Below are 12,790 nucleotides of genomic sequence, written 5' to 3' on the forward strand. Positions count from 1 at the left end.
ATCTATTATTGAAAAGAATTTGTAAAGAAAAGTTTCTTCATTAATTCGGTAAGTTTTTTATTTATTTTCTAACAAAACTTTTTTTATATTTTTAAATGTGAAAATTATCGGAAATCTAATTTAAGGCACCCATAAGGAATTAAATTACAAAGTAAATAAATTTGTTAGGTTATTTTTTTACTTTCTTTTAATTTATTAAAAACCTTTCGGATAAAACTTCTAATAATTTAATGGGCTTCTATTACTGATTTTAAATTTATAAATCTTGAGTTGTTTTTATTTTTAGAAATAAAGTTAAAACAAAACTTATTTTTTGGACATAAGTCAATAAACTTTATTTGTTCAAAAGAATTTGAAAAGTTTGCGAATTTTATTCATTTCTTTTTTTTTTTTTTTTATCAATTACTACTTCGTTTTATTAGAGAGTAAAATCATTATTTTTTTTTTAATTTTCGTTTTATATTATTAGTTAATTAGCTAAATATATTACCGAATATCACAATTCTTTTGTTTTTATTTTTAAGAATTTAATTAAGAAACGTTGCCTTACTTTGTTTTTCGTTCATAATTCGGTCATTATTTAATTTAATTTAATTATTTATATGAAATAATAATAAAAATAGTGTTTAAGAAGCATTTTTTTTTGTAAAATTTATTTAGCTCTTTGTTTTAAGCATACAAATAATTTTTTAACGAACTTATTTTTTAAATTTTGTTCCTATGCTGTTAGGTAAATATATTGATAAATTTCACTTTTATTTATTTTTTTTATTTTTAAACTAAGAAATCTTTTGTTATTTGCGTGATCATTTTCAGAAAATATAACAAAACTTGTGTTTACTTCTTCATTAAGAATTTGAACATTACGATCGAACTTAATAATTCTGTAATTATTTACGCATAATAGTACAAGCAAATATTGATTTGTTAAAAAAAGTTTCTTTTTTTAAAAAAAAAAAATATTTTTAACACTTTGTTTTAAGTGTATAATGAATTTCTTAACAAACTTTTTTTTTAATTTTTTAACTTTTCTTCCAATAATTTCAGCTAGATATCTTTATAAAATTCCCTTTTTATTTTTAAACTGAGAAATCTTTCAGAGAACGAAAATTTTAAGAAATTATTACAAATCTTATGTTTACTTTTTAGTTTAAAATTCGAACATTTTTAATTTTAAACTTCGGCTTTTAGTCAATCTAACTTTTATTTTAATTCAAATATATTTTGAAATTTTAAAATCAGCTTTTGTTTAATAAAAATTTTTTTTTTTTCATTAAGGGTGTTTTATGTGTTAACTTAAATTAAGACTGCTTATACCTTATAAACTATAAAGAAGTGCAAATATTTCATTCTGTATCTACACACATTTTTTCAATAAATATTTTAAGTAAGATTTGTACATCTTAGTCAATTTATTTAATATCTTTCTTTAGCAAAACATATATATTTTCAAATTTATAAATTGATTTAAATCAATATGCGTATGAAGTCTTGATAGAAATCTGATTTTCTGTGCCTTAAAGTAAATGAAATTCAAAAATACTATATCGCGATACATCGCTATATCGCGATGCAAAACTGACGATATATCACGATATATAATTTCTAATATCGCCCAGTCCTAGTTATGACATTTATGATACATTACACATAGTTATGGTACATTATCATTTTGATCACGAATATATCACATTGAGAATATTATGAGACTAAAGTTAAATGGAACTATTGAAGGAAAAAAACTAAATTGAAATACAGCAATATAATACATATTTAACCCGTTGAACAATTAGATTAGATGTGACAAAAAAGTTCGTTTTTTTGTGTTTTGTTTTTTGAGAATTGCGGCTATAGACATTCACAGAAATGCTACCAAAACGTTTTCAATGAAATTGCTACACACATGCGAAAATCAACAGTATTTAGTTACAACAATGAATTGACGTCTATGTTTGCAAGACGCAATTTTAAACGATTTAAAACAATTTTAAATCGTGGATATATGAAAGCAACATTCAAAACCAAACAATACTATCTCCACAAGTGTATTTGATTTAATATTTTTATCTTTCAACGTATCTTTTTTTAATCTGTGTAATATATTTCCTAACAGGATATGCCGAAAGCGGCTTATTCACATTTAAGAATAATACTAACAATAAGCGGAAACTTACCGATTTCAGAAGTAATTTTAAAAAACACATTTAACCTAATATAAACAACCAGCTTATCCTTATTAATACATTTCAACCTATGATTCACATCTTTTTTTTTTCTTCTTCTTTCTGAAATCAGAAATTTCCTTATCTGTAAAAATTTTAAACAGAAGAAAAATAGAAATAAAACATTATTTGCAGTTGAAAGGATATTATTTTATCTCATTTCATTTCTTCATTCGCCTGCACGATAACAATCGGATTAAAAACAAAAATGCCAACACTTTCATCACCCCCGCGACAAGTTTTGAGAACGAGGAAAGAAAGAAAAGAAAAAAAAACGAACATTAAAATTATAACAGAAGAGTTTTTCTTTTCGCACGGATTAGATCCAGAAATGCTTTAAATTTTGATTTTTTTTTTTTTTTTTAATTGTAACTCTTAAAAGTTGCAGGGGAGAAAACCCCCGAAAATGCTAAGTGCAAAAACTTTATGTCTATTGATGTTTAATATTAATATATCTCTCATAGATGTTCACGATTCTTTAACTAAGATTTATAATTAAATTACCAACCAATGGAGAACATCACACCTTTATAGTAATTAATTTTTAAAAAAATTTAGTTCCTTACAATAATAGCGATATCGGATTTTAAATAGCGTGAATACGAATAGCGGTGATCGCATGAATAGGAATCGCAATTACGTATAAATACGAAAATCGGTGTTAGATACCAAAAACGCGGGAATACGAATCGGAATCGCGATATTAATTTTAAACTTTCGTGAATGCGAATCACGATATAGGATTTTAAAATTACGTGAATCGTTATGTACGATTTTTAAATCGCGTAAATACGAATCTGAGCAAATAACTTCAAATCCCGTAAATACGAAAATCGATATTAAAAACCGGGAAATACGAATCGCGATGTTGATTTTAAACTCTCGTGAATGCGAATCACAATTTGTAACTTTAAATTCCGTAAACACAAAAATCGATGTTTGATATTGCGTGAATAATGATGGATGCATCGCGACTTCAGATTCTGGCGAAGAATCCAAACATTCAAAATCGTAAAAATTCACCAAACCAAAAGAATCGAATTGGCGGAAGATCCATGTAATGTAAACTTTAAGTTAACGGGTTCAAGCAAAAGTTTCAAAATTTTAATTTCAAATTGTGGAACTCCGTATAAATTATATATCGCCGTATAAATATATAGATCAGCATATTACATATCTTTAAACTTGCCCATTAAACATGGCAATATTTATCAGGAACAGATCTATATCGAAAGGTTTTAAAAATTTTTTTAGATACAAGTACTTCACAAAAATATGCATCTAAGTATTTATTATTTGCAGAAAAAATTTTAATTTACACGAGCATTAGAACTAATAAAAAATAATTTAGCTATTTTGGCTTTTTTCAAATTTTGAAATTGTCTTCTTTTACTAAGTAATTAAACAAATAATGTAAAAGTTAATTGTTCTTGCTTAATTGCAGATATGTTTTAACTGCAATTTTCATTGTTTATATTTGCACAGCTAATGTGGTTTATGAAAAGGCTTAACTAACTTTATTAAAAGTCTCTGAAGCATTAAATTAATAATAATAAAATACTTCATTTACATAAAACCTACCACAGAAACTCCAAGTATAATAGACACATTGCAATTTACACATAAATTGCTCCAATAGTTCATTATATACAGTGAAATTTAAAAAAAAATAGCTTAGAATAGGGATGCAGAAGAAACGGCCCGCGGGTCAAAAATGACCCCTAAAGCACGTTAACTTGGCCCTCGACATGTCTAAAATATTAAAAAATATAAAAGAAATAAGTTAATTTTTTAATGTTCTTTAACAGAAAGTTACTGATCTAGTTTGGAGAATTTCTCAAAATATTAAAGTTCTATTTATGCAATGGGTACAGAATTCGCAGCGAAACGTAATTACTTATGAAATTGAACAAATAAACTAAAAGAGAAGAAAAAAAATTTCGCAAATATAAAAAAACAAATTTTGAAATCTGTAGCTATAGCCATAACATTCTGATACTGTATCAGTAACACATTTTGTTTTCTGAATAATAGTGTTATGTGCCCTTTTTTCTGTTATGTGCCCATTAATTTACCATAATTTGCTTTGTAATCTAATAAGTAAATCTGTTTAAATTTATTCACATTAATTGTTTTATTATCTGTAAGGGAGCAAAAGATTTATAACTAATTCTTATTACTTTCAAACAGAACCTAAATATTTCTCGCATTTATGTAGTTCATAGGGTTAACTCAGACAGGTGAGGAAATTGTATGTATTAATTAGAATGCTGATTTTTAAAAAAATACTAATCTAATTGTTCTTATAAGCCAGTAGTTCATAACCAACGAGGAATCCCTACTAGAAGGGGTTATAGTCTTAGAATAAGATCAGTTAGGTAACTCTTAACGCTTTGACGCAGAATATAGATTAAACACGCCTTTTCATTTTTTTATATTAATTTGAAGTCAAAATAAGTGAAAAATATAATATTTAGTATTTTAATAATTTATAGTTATGAAATATTTCATGAAGCACCGGTGTTTTTTTCTGCATTAAAGGTAAAATTACCAAACAATAATTTGCAACTATTTAGATCTAAGAAAAACAGTTGAAACAATAAAATTTCTTTTATTTACAATTGCTAAATTTTTGAATATAAATGGAAAAAAAATTTAAAACTACTTTTTGGGTGTTTTATATTTTAGTACAAATATAATTCCGATAATCTAACAGATTTTTTTAGTAACTATTAGACAGTTGTTCATTTTTTTTCTTTTTGCTTGCAGAGCATCAGAAAAAATATATAAAAAGGACACCTGTGTCTCATCTGCATCAAAGGATTAATTTAAACTGAAGACTTTGTATCTTCAGAAAATAAATTTAGGATATGATTTCTTGATCTCTTTGAGTAGAATATAAATTTAGCTTTAAATTCGTGTCATTTGTTCATCGAAAATTTTTTTGATGTTTTGCAAGATGAATTTCTTGCTCTGAAAACTGTTCCCCAAAACTAAACACATGCTGAATGAGTCCCAGGAATATTTAATCACAGAATTTTGTTCTTTAATGTAGAAATCTTTACGTAAGAGCAGAAAGCGATATAAGAATACTGTAACAATTTGTGTCGACTTACAGTCTACAGCCAGTTTATTTTTTAGATTTCCTACTATTTGACTGTTTAAATGAGTGAAAAACCAATTTTTATTTTATTTATAATTAGAACGAAATTCATAAATATTCAGTGTTATTTATAAAAATATTTGAAAATATAAGAACTACAGTAAGCATTATTTTCATATTCAAAAGTCTCAAGCCAGATTTTAATTTAATTAAAATTATTTTTATTAAATATAAGTTGAAAAATGAATACAACAACTAAAAACTTGTGTAACACTTGTAATACTTCATACTTTGTAGCCACACCTTTTGCAGCAATTACAAATGCAAAGTCGCAGCACAGACTTCAATAAAGTTATCGTTACATGCAGTTAAAATTTTAACTATTGACGATTGCAAACCTTGAAATAATAGGTTTTATTTGAGTATAGATGCTTTCTTACGCGAAGCTTAGCTCTATCCATAAATGACTAGAGAATGACTTGGTCTGTGCAAAACATCAATATTGTTATGTGCAAACCGTTTCTTCACAAGCTTTGAAGTTTAATTTATGTTGTTAATAATTCTGGCTAAAACACTAACAACATTGCTAACACTGTTGCATTTGTTTAGCACAGGGATGGGGAAACTACGGCCCGCGGATAGAATTTTTATTTGCCGATCAGCGGCAAATATAAACAATATACATCCATTTTATTGTCGATTATGTTTAAAATTATTTCTGTTTTTCTTTTTTTAACAAAGTACTGATGACATTTTTACTTTCTCTATTTTTGTTCTACAAAACATAAATTGATGGAAATAGTTAGCACAGACAGCTTCTGTTGGTAAAATGTTGAAAGCAGAAGTTCTTTATAGAATAGCCGTAGATTGGCTCCAACTAGCGTTTGTCTTTCTCGAGGAGCTGACTTATGGAATCAATATAGGTAAATTGTACTTCACATTTGGCAGACTGCGCATTTTACGCTCCAAAGAGCGGACAATCTAACAATCATCTGAAGCAGTTGTTTCTAAATATGCCTAAGTTTGACAAATCATTACCAAAAGCTAGTTTCCAAAATTTAAAATTTCACGCCCAGAAAATCAGTGCTATGTTAGCTTAATCTTATATACGTGAACAAGAGTTTTCAATTATGAACCTTAGAAAAAATTATTTCAGAAGTAGACTAACAGAAAAGGATTTAGCCTTGTTCCTTAAAATATGCACATCTCACTTCGAACCTTAATATAAGGAACATTTAGAAATGAAATCGCAATTTCCTTCATCCCACTAAATATTTAAATTAAAACTTGTATATCGCTTTTTTCTTTCTTTCTTGAATTTTGAAGATCTTATTTGGCCCACCAAACATTTTTTTTTCTTGATTTTTGGCCCTCGACCAAAAAAGTTTGCCCATCCCTGGTTTAGCATATTATAAAAGATTGCTTTGTAAAATATACCAATACATACAGCAATCCATAAACTTGAATAATGGTGTGGGAACTTGATCTGAAAGACATTCCATATTAAAACATCGCCTTTACCCAGTTTGTTAAGAGTAATTTTATAATTAATTTCTTCTTCTAGGACATTGAACATACTTTTTACTCTGACTCTCGAATAAACTGATTTCGTATTTATCAGAAAAGCATACTTATCATAATTTTCTAAAGTTCTCTTCAAGTGTTTTAAGGTAAACTGAAATCTAGCCATCTAAATTTTTAATTAAATAATGTCTTTATTATGGAAATTAACCCATGCAATCCAACAATATACAAACGTCTTGTAATATTCCTGCGACTACAATTACAATACTTTTTCGTGTAACTCCAGTGCAATTTGGATTGCAGTTTTCTGAATGTCTTACCTTAATATGCTTTTGTTGTGCTGCTTACTTTTTTCCTTGCTTTTCTAGACTTCATATAATGTCAATTAATATAACTCAAAGCATATCTATATGTGTAATGATAGTTTTGTCAAAGCAAATTGAATGTTTATAAAAAAAACTTGTTAATTTTTTAAATTATACTTATTAAAAATTATTTTTTAATTAAAAACATAATTGGGTGATGACTTAAGAACACAAAAATATTGTAGTTTTAGTTTTTATAATTACAAAACTTTTTATATGTATAATTATAAATAAATAATATTATATTATTTAAATTTGGCTATAAAAAAATAAGTAGAATTAAAATTTACACACTGAAACAGTTAAAAGTTGAAAAAAATATATTAATATACTGGTTGGAGTTTTTTATATGCTTTAATATCTTTGAAAGTCAGACTTTCCAATTACATAAAAAAACAAAAATGACTTAGATTAGAAACGAAAGTGATCTGTGTTTTGCTAAGATTTTCCACTTACAAAAACAATTCAAATTCTATTTATAGTTGTCACAGCTATTTTATGTATAAATCAGGGTTGGAGTTTTTGCCGGCAAAAAGGGGTTTTTGCCAGGACAGTGGCAAAAACCTGGTAAAAACCGGCAAAAACTGGTAAAAACCGGCAAAAACCAAATTATCTAAATTGCTGATTAAATATTATTACAAAATACTTGAAACAAATTTAAATCAATCATAAGGAATAATAATTTTGATACATTACATGAAAAAATTATTTTTAACATATTAATAATTAATATACCTAAGGGTAATAATTTTTAAAAGATTGAAAGTTTTTGATCTCTTTTCATTTTAGAATCCTAAAATAAATGTTTTTTTACAAATAAATAAATATTATTTGCATAATATTATTATTTATTATAAAAAATTATTATTTGTACAATAATTAACTACACATATTGATAGATATTTTATGTTTTAAATTATAGTTATATTAATTTAAAATAAGTTCATTTCACTGGAAAAAGAAGAATAATCACAAATTTTCCAATCAATAATGTTTTAAACTACTAAAATGATATATTATTACATTATCATTTAATTATGGAATAATAATTTTGTTAATTTTTTTGTAATTATTTATATTTATAGTATATATTTCAATTTTAGGAATAATTTTGTATCAAAAATGTGTTTTTGTTCTCTCATCTTGGAAAATATAGGTTTTTGCCACTTTTTGCCAATTTGCTTGGCAAAAACCTGTTTTTGCCAGGACGGTTTTTACCGGTATTTACCATGGTTTTTTCCACCTGCGGCAAAATCTTGCCAACCCTGGTATAAATATATGAACTTGTGGCCATACGGCATATGCAAGAGAGCAGTTCTACACATCAGAACTAGACAGCACATAATACATCAAGTTTTAATGAATCAAACTAGCAAATCTTTTCTTTTCCCTCAGAGATTCAATATCTTTTTTTTGCAGGAGTGAATCGTTGGCTTGGACATTCAAAACAATTGGCTTGGACATACAAAGGTTCATAGAAGAAATGCACACAGAAGTCAGTGCCCATACCATTTGCAACCAGCAACTATAATACTGCGATCAGAAAATAATTCACCAGAGCTTCCATTGCGAAATCCTTAATATGCTTGCATCAAATGTTGATCTTGTTGTGCTCTTCAAAAATATTTCCTGAACATAATACAATAAATTTAAGGTTTCTCTCGCACTAGCATTTGAGCGTCTTTCTTACATAAAGAATCATCAAGATCTCCAATAATGACTTCAATTTCACAGGTGACGTTTGTGCCGAATGTCTTTCTCTGGAGTCATTAGGGACCAAAAACATACAGTGGGTAGAATAGCAGACCTCAAATCATGCAGTGTTTTCTTAATAAACATTGACTTAAGATAAGGTTACTGTCTAGATGAAAGATCATTTTACAATGATACATAACATTGGATGTCTTCCAAGAAGGCAAAATTTCTCCCAATACAGTGCTGACGTAAAATATCCTCAGTGGTAGACGGATGGATTACAGGCTAAAGTCCCCTTGCCACCAGGCTAACCGAGGGAGGTTTTCCTCTTGACGTAACGTAAATGCGGGTTAGAAAAGTCCTTCACGAAGGCAAATTTTCCTAATACTTGGTCCAGGAGTTCCCTTGTCTCCTAGATTGGGTTCAAAATTACAAGACTGCGGGATTGAACATTAGTAGTCGCAAACCTGGGGTTGAGTCGCTGTTCAACGACGGTTATAAAAAATTATATATAATGCATAGTTGTATTAAAAAAGCATATTTTACTCATTACTTTTCATAGACAGCTAGCAATTTGTAAGCATTTTAACAGCAACAAATTTTAATTGTATTAAAATATAAATTTATACTTTCAGAAGTTGTAGGCACCTTTATAAATCTATAATGCAATGTCATGAATTTCATTAAGAAAAGTTTTGTAAAATAAACAAATTAAACACATTTTTAAAAAACAAAAATATTCATCTTTTTTAAAAGTGAAAAAAGAAAACTTTTCTTTAAAAAAAATCGATTATTATCAGGACTTGCATTAAAGACCTCAAATTATCAGCCAGTAAATCAGCCAAATATCAATAATATTAGCCAAATTTCAAAATTCTTAGCCTAAGGCAAGTCTTATGATTGATTTTTTAACATAAGAAACCTCAAATCAAAATCCAAATTGAATTATTTTATGATACACAAATTCAAATCAAGAAGTATTTTGCAGTTGGGGAGGAGTAAAGGAGCAATGAATGGGAGAGAGGATGAAAAATGTAGATGTTGATTTATCTTTTTTGAGGGAAAAAAAATAGGAATAGGTTGGGTTAATTTTTGATAACTTCCTAGACTAGAGCATTAATATAAAGATAAATCTTAGGTAACATTAAATTATTGCACATTATTACATATGTTATTGTCACATTTTTATATATGTTATTGTCAAGAACAATATTTTACGATACTTTGTCTCATGCTTATCCAATCTCTGTAGTTACTTACATTATTTGGACTTTAATTCTAATCAGTTATGAAACATATCTATTAGAAATTACTGTAATTGAATAAAAAAATTCAAGATTTGTTTTTAAAAGTTTCCTTTAACTTTTTTTTCAAGATTGAGGACAATATATATATTTTTGGGGAAGATTTCTGTATCGTGATCTGTGGCAGAATGATCGCCAAGTCTTGGAAACTTCCGGGCAGTGGCCCTGCGAGAAACTAAAAAAGAAACATCACAGAAAGGGACCAACTCGAAAGGTATAACGAACAGCCACCCCTGGCAAACATCTACATCTTTGTTGTTTCTTTTAAATTTGTAAATTTGAAATCTATTTGGCACCTCGGCGATTGTAGATGGCACGACAGATTAGGTTACGGATATATCCCCATTTTTTTTTGGATAGAAAAAAATCATACGCCAATAATTTTATCACAGCACACTTTTTTGCCAAATTTACAATTTATCACATTGCTTAGGCTAGCCATGATTATAACTGGTACAGATGTCATAAATTTCATTAAAAAAAGTTTTGTGAGATAAACTGAATAAAACACATTTTTTTTTAAAATGGATAAAATATCAAAATATTAATTTCTCTTACAATATACAAAAAAAAAGCTTTTTTTAAAAAAAATATTATCCACCTCCCTTTGATTCCTTATTTTACAATTCGCAAAGTACAAAAATTAGACTATCTTAAATGCTGCAAAAAAATCTCATGAAAAATTCTTTCAGGCAAAAATATTTTTATTCCAAATGAGATGCTCTTATTATTGTGTTTTATAAATTAAATAAACTAACCAAACTTTGTGTATTTTAACTCAGAAAAAACCTTCAAATTTGAATCAATCAAAATTAATTAACAAACAATTCAATTTTCAAAGCAGGAAAGAAAATATTTATGAACATAAATTAGATATATATTAATAGAATATTATAATATATGTACAAAACAAATATGAAATATTTATAGGCCAAAATTTATTCATCACACATACAAAGTTAATTTCTAAAATATTAATAAATCAAATGCACCAGCAGACTTGAACAATGTAATTATATTAATAAAGAAATAACCCACCACATTTTACCAACAATTGGAAATGAAATACTTTTTACTGTATTTATAATAATCAGTAAAAAGTACATTGTTTACAAATTATTATAATAAATGCATTCAAATTTGATATTAGAAATAGGTATAAACCAAATAAAAAAAGAAAGGAAAATTCTTGAACAAACAATCATTGTACATTTGTAATCAGCAAATATTAATCACGGCAAAACACACCTAGTTGAATGTTTATTGTTTACTAAAATTGAAATTAGATGCACCCACAACAGGTTTTTAATAGTAATAATAATAAAACTTTTATTTTCTTACAACAGAAATTGAATTTAACTGGTTGTAATTAAAACACAAAACGTAGTTTCGTTCAATAAAACAGGAGTAAAATAAATTATATCAGTTTAATATGAACTGAATTTTTATAATGGTAAATCCCACTATTATTCACTAACAATAGAAATTCCATTTAATTTCGCTGTATAAAATTTAACATAAAATACGTTCATGATCGTCTTAAAGTCGGATAATTAATAATTGTTTTATTATTGTCTCTCTCAAATGACATAATTATTTAAGCATAAATAAGCCTTTTTATAAAAAATACTAGGATTGTTTAAAAACTATATCTGTTAAAAATTACGGTCAAAATTATGTAGTCATAAAAACAAGCAGATAACTGCATAAAAAAAATCGATTGATCAGCTCATGATTTGTCATTGTGATTTCCAATCGAATTAAATGATTTATCATTCAATGCTTATAACTCAATGGTTACATACCTTTTAATATCCAAACGTCGTGAAGTCAATCTTTAAAACAGATGCTGATGATACACAATCCACTATGCATCCTATTTAAAATCGGTAAATAAAGTGAGTCACAGTTCACAAAATTTTATACTTGAAAAGGACATTACACATTTGGGCGAGCGAGAAAAACATTCAATGAAACTTCCTTTAATTTCTAGACTTCTTGTCTCCTACCAGTTTCCATGTGCATCACCACAACCTCCTCAACACACAACACGCCGCCATCACTAACGCCTGTAATAGGGTTGCCTTATTCAAGGTCGCTGTTCCAATCACTAACATTAAAGAGTTATCGCTCCTTTGGCAAACCGCAATGATAAAATTGTTGAGCCAAATGAAATCGGTAATACACCTTTCCAGCAGATAGTAAAATTAAAACTTTTTATCCATTGAGAAGATGAGTGTACGAGTTTTTTAATCATAAATAAAGAGTTGTAAAGATCAACAAAAAAAAATGAGGCTAACGTAAGCATTAATAAAAAAGCGGCACAAGATCAAATAATAAAGAAAAGCAGATGATAATTTGGGAACTTATTGGAGTTAACTTTATTTTGTAAACTAAGTTTTTCTCTTTATTTTCCCCAGCGTCCATTTCTAATGTTTTTATATGATATCAAGTTAAAGTAATGCATTTAATGTTCTTTTTATTCATTTTTACTGTTTATTTTATGTCCATTATAACTTATTCATTATTACTGTCGTGTGTCAGCGATTTTAATATAAACACGAATAATTGAAAACC

General features: G+C 27.2%; 1 protein-coding gene across 2 annotated transcripts in view; it reads right to left on the reverse strand.

Moving 5' to 3' along the window:
• The window catches only part of LOC107440829 (uncharacterized protein CG43867), a 93,578-nt gene extending 81,278 nt beyond the window's left edge, over positions 1 to 12,300 (reverse strand). The window contains exon 1 of one of the 2 annotated variants that reach the window (XM_087149855.1): positions 12,019 to 12,300. The gene's annotated coding sequence lies outside the window, so the exon portion shown is untranslated. Of the gene's footprint in view, positions 1 to 2,174; positions 2,274 to 12,018 lie in introns of those variants that run through there. The other variant, XM_087149856.1, reaches the window with a different exon arrangement.
• Positions 12,301 to 12,790: the final 490 nt, after the last annotated feature.

The sequence above is a fragment of the Parasteatoda tepidariorum genome, chromosome 8, assembly GCF_982258835.1.
Source record: "Parasteatoda tepidariorum strain Cologne lab strain chromosome 8, Ptep-v5.0, whole genome shotgun sequence".
Taxonomy (NCBI): domain Eukaryota; kingdom Metazoa; phylum Arthropoda; class Arachnida; order Araneae; family Theridiidae; genus Parasteatoda; species Parasteatoda tepidariorum.